General features: G+C 53.6%; 2 non-coding genes and 1 pseudogene across 2 annotated transcripts; all 3 read left to right on the top strand.

Moving 5' to 3' along the window:
- Window positions 1-4,517: 4,517 nt before the first annotated feature.
- Window positions 4,518-6,427, top strand: LOC124592991. The gene has a single exon (XR_006977742.1). It is a non-coding gene; the product is annotated as a small subunit ribosomal RNA (ribosomal RNA).
- A 351-nt stretch (window positions 6,428-6,778) lies between these two features.
- LOC124593027 lies at window positions 6,779-6,933 on the top strand. The gene has a single exon (XR_006977779.1). It is a non-coding gene; the product is annotated as a 5.8S ribosomal RNA (ribosomal RNA).
- Window positions 6,934-7,121: 188 nt separating this feature from the next.
- Window positions 7,122-7,500, top strand: part of LOC124593076 — a 4,788-nt pseudogene continuing 4,409 nt past the window's right edge.

Here is a 7,500-nt window from a genome sequence, read left to right as displayed (position 1 = left end):
CCCTATACATGAGCTGCGGGCTGTACCAGTTACGAGCTAGAGACGCGACCGCGTTGCTCTCTGTACGAATGCCGATGCTGAGCGGTCAGCTAGGAGGCGCTCCATCCATGTCGGTACCGGTGAGCGTTGCACTCGCAGTCGCAAGAACGTACGGCAAGTATATTACCTGGAAGAGTCAATGACAGTCCACGCCCCCCTGCGTGGGAAGAGTCTTTCTAGGCCATGACCCACCGGAAGGGCGCAGCGTCCCCCACCCCAGACATGTGACGTCACACCATCGGTATTGACGACTAGACTGATTCCTTATAATCATTTGCCATACACCGGTGGAAGCTGCCGAGACGAGTAACTACATAGCGGGCTCGCCGTGTCACTAATGTACAGAGATACAACAGTTTCGACTGGAACCGGATTAAACGTATACACGGCGCTGATTAGTAATAGATAGAGCCATCAGAATACAGATAATGTATACAACTGTCCGTATACATGCTGAAAGACTCTGCTCACAATCACAACCACACGTCAGCCACACACCCTTATCACGCACTACTCTCTGCCTGTAACACGCACACAGACAATATGTAAGCACCAGCATGGAACAACACCCAGTGCATCCTCTCCGCCACATTAGACAATCCACACTGTCATAACCAGACTGGGAGGTCCACTCAGAAAACAGAATATCCCACCCACCCGACAACCACCATTGCTCAGCCAAGCCACCAACACCCACACATGTCCTACACAGGGGTGCACCCAACATCACAATACTGCCTCCTCTCACAGCACACAAACAATGGCAGGAATGAAAGACACAGGTCTGCCACAAGCATGGAATGAGAGCGCCGCCTGTCATGAGCCAAAGGTGCATCCTGACGTGGCAAATCAGATGATGCCGCAGGCATCCACTTACTATAATCACAATCAACAAACCGGCCGCCCCGCCCCGCCCCCCATTAAACCTTTCCTTACAACAATGTGTACCTTAACCTAACCTATATCGTACCGTAACCTAACCTATATCGTACCGTAACCTAACCTATGTCGTACCGTAACCTAACCTATGTCGTACCGTAACCTAACCTATGTCGTACCGTAACCTAACCTATGTCGTACCGTAACCTAACCTATGTCGTACCGTAACCTAACCTATGTCGTACCGTAACCTAACCTATGTCGTACCGTAACCTAACCTATGTCGTACCGTAACCTAACCTATGTCGTACCTTAACCTAACCTATGTCGTACCTTAACCTAACCTATGTCGTACCTTAACCTAACCTATGTCGTACCTTAACCTAACCTATGTCGTACCTTAACCTAACCTATGTCGTACCTTAACCTAACCTATGTCGTACCTTAACCTAACCTATGTCGTACCTTAACCTAACCTATGTCGTACCTTAACCTAACCTATGTCGTACCTTAACCTAACCTATGTCGTACCTTAACCTAACCTATGTCGTACCTTAACCTAACCTATGTCGTACCTTAACCTAACCTATGTCGTACCTTAACCTAACCTATGTCGTACCTTAACCTAACCTATGTCGTACCTTAACCTAACCTATGTCGTACCTTAACCTAACCTATGTCGTACCTTAACCTAACCTATGTCGTACCTTAACCTAACCTATGTCGTACCTTAACCTAACCTATGTCGTACCTTAACCTAACCTATGTCGTACCTTAACCTAACCTATGTCGTACCTTAACCTAACCTATGTCGTACCTTAACCTAACCTATGTCGTACCTTAACCTAACCTATGTCGTACCTTAACCTAACCTGTATTGCGCCTTAACCTAACCTGTATTGCGCCTTAACCTAACCTGTATTGCGCCTTAACGTAACCTGTATTGCGCCTTAACGTAACCTGTATTGCGCCTTAACGTAACCTGTATTGCGCCTTAACGTAACCTGTATTGCGCCTTAACGTAACCTGTATTGCGCCTTAACGTAACCTGTATTGCGCCTTAACGTAACCTGTATTGCGCCTTAACGTAACCTGTATTGCGCCTTAACGTAACCTGTATTGCGCCTTAACGTAACCTGTATTGCGCCTTAACGTAACCTGTATTGCGCCTTAACGTAACCTGTATTGCGCCTTAACGTAACCTGTATTGCGCCTTAACGTAACCTGTATTGCGCCTTAACGTAACCTGTATTGCGCCTTAACGTAACCTGTATTGCGCCTTAACGTAACCTGTATTGCGCCTTAACGTAACCTGTATTGCGCCTTAACGTAACCTGTATTGCGCCTTAACGTAACCTGCATTGCGCCTTAACGTAACCTGCATTGCGCCTTAACGTAACCTGTATTGCGCCTTAACGTAACCTGTATTGCGCCTTAACGTAACCTGTATTGCGCCTTAACGTAACCTGTATTGCGCCTTAACGTAACCTGTATTGCGCCTTAACGTAACCGATATTGCGCCTTAACGTAACCTATATTGCGCCGTAACGTAACCTATATTGCGCCGTAACGTAACCCACATTGCCCCTTAACGTAACCCACATTGCCCCTTAACGTAACCCACATTGCCCCTTAACGTAACCCAACACACGTTGGGCCTTAACCCAACACACGTTGGGCCTTAACCCAACACACGTTGGGCCTTAACCCAACACACGTTGGGCCTTAACCCAACACACGTTGGGCCTTAACCCAACACACGTTGGGCCTTAACCCAACACACGTTGGGCCTTAACCCAACACACGTTGGGCCTTAACCCAACACACGTTGGGCCTTAACCCAACACACGTTGGGCCTTAACCCAACACACGTTGGGCCTTAACCTGCTCTGTAATTGTCATACGACGCGTTAAATTAGTGTAGTGTTGCCTAACTGCAACCCCCGCAATATAGTTTGCTACTCGCACTGCCCGGTCCCCAGTGTATCGCTTCATGTTAAACACCTTGCAGCTATACACTGTAATGTGGATGGCAGCAGGACGTACATGCTCAATGCCCTTTGCAGTTGTTCATTGGCATTTGCAGTTGTTCATTGGCATTCGCATGTGCGAAGCACTTAGCCTACGCTGTGGTACGGCCTGTGTCAACTGTCCGCTGATGTTGTACGTCCAAATCACACACTGTACTGCACATTGGTCCTCATGTACTGAATGATACATCGTGGTACATGTGACCGTACAACGACTGCGCCAACAACGGCGAACCATGCGGTCCAAATGTTGTGCACTCAGCTACGTGTCGTCTCCCTATAAGAGCTGGATTGCAGTGTGGTATGCCCTGGATGGCGATCAGCATGAGCCGTCTGTTGATGTAGTGGCGCGTGTTGTCAGACGTAGTCGTCTCTTCTCACACACCGTGATAGCATGGTGCACTGCGTTCCACATCTGCGACATGCGACAGAGGCCGGTTGACAGTCGTTCGCGCAATGGACATCGCATACGTACGGGGGCCACCTTCCACGTGTTCGCGAAGCGTGCACATGTTGTTGCGTGTATGTGGGCAGACATAGTGTGTCGTGACACCTGACACAGGCATGCAACAATCGTTGAATTTGCAAATGGCGATGGACGCCTACGTTTGCTGGTGACGTTATGCAAATGAACAACTGGTAAACCGTTGTGGTGCGGTTGTTCTCGCTAGAGGTGAATCAGTGATGGCGACGATCGGTTGAGCTACCAACCGGTTGTTCCAGCGATACCCACCATGCCCACGAACGTGAATGGCATCTGGGTGTGAAGCGATACGCGGCGGTGGCTGGGTGGGACCGTCCCCGGCCGGTGAGGGGGGGCCTCCCGGCGTGCTGGCCGCGCGGTGCGTGGGCGCACGCGCTACAGCCGGCTGGTGGGGGCGGCCAGTGGCAGGCGCGCCGGCCGACGGAGGCGGCAGGCGGCGCAGCTGCGCGCCGGCGCACCCTGCACGCGGCGCCGTGCGGCCAAAGTAGGTCCTCGCGGGCCCGGTGCGAAGCGCGGTGGACATCTGCAGTGTGCTGGTCCGATTGAGGACTGTGTGCGCTGAGGATGCGCCGCCGCCCGGCGCTCGGCGCCGCGACGCCGTCTGCTGCTCGGTCGCCTCTGCGGTTCTCGCAGGTGGTTTGTATCGCAGCTGTGCGGACGTGTTGGCGCGTGCGCTGTGCTGGGAGAGTTCGCTTCGGCACCCAAGTGGGGCTTTTGTCCTTCTGTGGCGCTGGCGTTGGAGCTGCCGGTCACCGTAGGTGGCGCGTGTTGTCTCCCGCCGGCAATGCCACGACAGCACGCTCCCGGGCCTCTGTCGGCAGCGGCAAGCTCAGTTGGGAGCACGGGTGGTCGCACCTAAAGCGTCTACTCGCCAAACTCCGGGCGATTGCGCCTCTCTCGAACCCGACCAAGTACTTAGGACGGCGCTGCGCGCCGCCGGGACCTGAGAGGGTTTCGAGGTGTATTGTGCAGGGGAGCTCAGCCTCCTCCTGTTTGCAGAATAATTGAGCGGACGCTTGCGTGTTCGCGCGGGCCCCCGGGACACACTCCCGGGCGGCCGGCTGCTCAGCTCTAGTTGACGCAGCTCCCTGGTTGATCCTGCCAGTAGTCATATGCTTGTCTCAAAGATTAAGCCATGCATGTCTCAGTACAAGCCGCATTAAGGTGAAACCGCGAATGGCTCATTAAATCAGTTATGGTTCCTTAGATCGTACCCACGTTACTTGGATAACTGTGGTAATTCTAGAGCTAATACATGCAAACAGAGTCCCGACCAGAGATGGAAGGGACGCTTTTATTAGATCAAAACCAATCGGTCGGCTCGTCCGGTCCGTTTGCCTTGGTGACTCTGAATAACTTTGGGCTGATCGCACGGTCCTCGTACCGGCGACGCATCTTTCAAATGTCTGCCTTATCAACTGTCGATGGTAGGTTCTGCGCCTACCATGGTTGTAACGGGTAACGGGGAATCAGGGTTCGATTCCGGAGAGGGAGCCTGAGAAACGGCTACCACATCCAAGGAAGGCAGCAGGCGCGCAAATTACCCACTCCCGGCACGGGGAGGTAGTGACGAAAAATAACGATACGGGACTCATCCGAGGCCCCGTAATCGGAATGAGTACACTTTAAATCCTTTAACGAGTATCTATTGGAGGGCAAGTCTGGTGCCAGCAGCCGCGGTAATTCCAGCTCCAATAGCGTATATTAAAGTTGTTGCGGTTAAAAAGCTCGTAGTTGGATTTGTGTCCCACGCTGTTGGTTCACCGCCCGTCGGTGTTTAACTGGCATGTATCGTGGGACGTCCTGCCGGTGGGGCGAGCCGAAGGCGTGCGACGCGCCTCGTGCGTGCTCGTGCGTCCCGAGGCGGACCCCGTTGCAATCCTACCAGGGTGCTCTTGAGTGAGTGTCTCGGTGGGCCGGCACGTTTACTTTGAACAAATTAGAGTGCTTAAAGCAGGCAAGCCCGCCTGAATACTGTGTGCATGGAATAATGGAATAGGACCTCGGTTCTATTTTGTTGGTTTTCGGAACCCGAGGTAATGATTAATAGGGACAGGCGGGGGCATTCGTATTGCGACGTTAGAGGTGAAATTCTTGGATCGTCGCAAGACGAACAGAAGCGAAAGCATTTGCCAAGTATGTTTTCATTAATCAAGAACGAAAGTTAGAGGTTCGAAGGCGATCAGATACCGCCCTAGTTCTAACCATAAACGATGCCAGCCAGCGATCCGCCGCAGTTCCTCCGATGACTCGGCGGGCAGCCTCCGGGAAACCAAAGCTTTTGGGTTCCGGGGGAAGTATGGTTGCAAAGCTGAAACTTAAAGGAATTGACGGAAGGGCACCACCAGGAGTGGAGCCTGCGGCTTAATTTGACTCAACACGGGAAACCTCACCAGGCCCGGACACCGGAAGGATTGACAGATTGATAGCTCTTTCTTGATTCGGTGGGTGGTGGTGCATGGCCGTTCTTAGTTGGTGGAGCGATTTGTCTGGTTAATTCCGATAACGAACGAGACTCTAGCCTGCTAACTAGTCGCGTGACATCCTTCGTGCTGTCAGCGATTACTTTTCTTCTTAGAGGGACAGGCGGCTTCTAGCCGCACGAGATTGAGCAATAACAGGTCTGTGATGCCCTTAGATGTTCTGGGCCGCACGCGCGCTACACTGAAGGAATCAGCGTGTCTTCCTAGGCCGAAAGGTCGGGGTAACCCGCTGAACCTCCTTCGTGCTAGGGATTGGGGCTTGCAATTGTTCCCCATGAACGAGGAATTCCCAGTAAGCGCGAGTCATAAGCTCGCGTTGATTACGTCCCTGCCCTTTGTACACACCGCCCGTCGCTACTACCGATTGAATGATTTAGTGAGGTCTTCGGACTGGTACGCGGCATTGACTCTGTCGTTGCCGATGCTACCGGAAAGATGACCAAACTTGATCATTTAGAGGAAGTAAAAGTCGTAACAAGGTTTCCGTAGGTGAACCTGCGGAAGGATCATTACCGACTAGACTGCATGTCGTTCGATGTGCGTGTCGTGTCGCGCAACACGCTACCTGTACGGCTCGCAGTAGCCGTGCGCCGCGTGCGGAACCACGCGTGCTTCTCAAAACTAACGCCAATGTTGTGTGGTACGAGCGCTGAAGCGCTGGAGCGGCTGGCCTGCGGCACCTGGCGCCTGGCGCCGGTTTTGAATGACTTTCGCCCGACTGCCTGTCCGCTCCGGTGTGGAGCCGTACGACGCCCATCGGCCGTGAGGCCGTTGGACACAGAACGCTTGAACAGGGGCCGCCACACGCCTACGTCCCGCCTATGCAACTGTCTTGAAAGAGACAGTGGAAACTAAGAAAAGATCACCCAGGACGGTGGATCACTCGGCTCGTGGGTCGATGAAGAACGCAGCAAATTGCGCGTCGACATGTGAACTGCAGGACACATGAACATCGACGTTTCGAACGCACATTGCGGTCCATGGATTCCGTTCCCGGGCCACGTCTGGCTGAGGGTCGGCTACGTATACTGAAGCGCGCGGCGTTTGCCCCGCTTCGCAGACCTGGGAGCGTCGCGGCCGCCTGTGGGGCCGGCCGCGCCTCCTGAAACGTGCGATGCGCGCCCGTCGCCTGGCGGTTCGCATACCGGTACTTACTCGGTAGCGTGCACAGCCGGCTGGCGGTGTGGCGTGCGACACCTCGTACAACGACCTCAGAGCAGGCGAGACTACCCGCTGAATTTAAGCATATTACTAAGCGGAGGAAAAGAAACTAACAAGGATTCCCCCAGTAGCGGCGAGCGAACAGGGAAGAGTCCAGCACCGAACCCCGCAGGCTGCCGCCTGTCGTGGCATGTGGTGTTTGGGAGGGTCCACTACCCCGACGCCTCGCGCCGAGCCCAAGTCCAACTTGAATGAGGCCACGGCCCGTAGAGGGTGCCAGGCCCGTAGCGGCCGGTGCGAGCGTCGGCGGGACCTCTCCTTCGAGTCGGGTTGCTTGAGAGTGCAGCTCCAAGTGGGTGGTAAACTCCATCTGAGACTAAATATGACCACGAGACCGATAGCGAACAAGTACCGTGAGGGAAAG

Source organism: Schistocerca americana, unplaced genomic scaffold (assembly GCF_021461395.2).
Source record: "Schistocerca americana isolate TAMUIC-IGC-003095 unplaced genomic scaffold, iqSchAmer2.1 HiC_scaffold_97, whole genome shotgun sequence".
In the NCBI taxonomy this organism is placed as follows: Eukaryota; Metazoa; Arthropoda; class Insecta; order Orthoptera; family Acrididae; genus Schistocerca; species Schistocerca americana.
The sequence above is the reverse complement of the archived record's forward strand: the minus strand, read 5'-3'. Positions and strand labels throughout refer to the sequence as shown.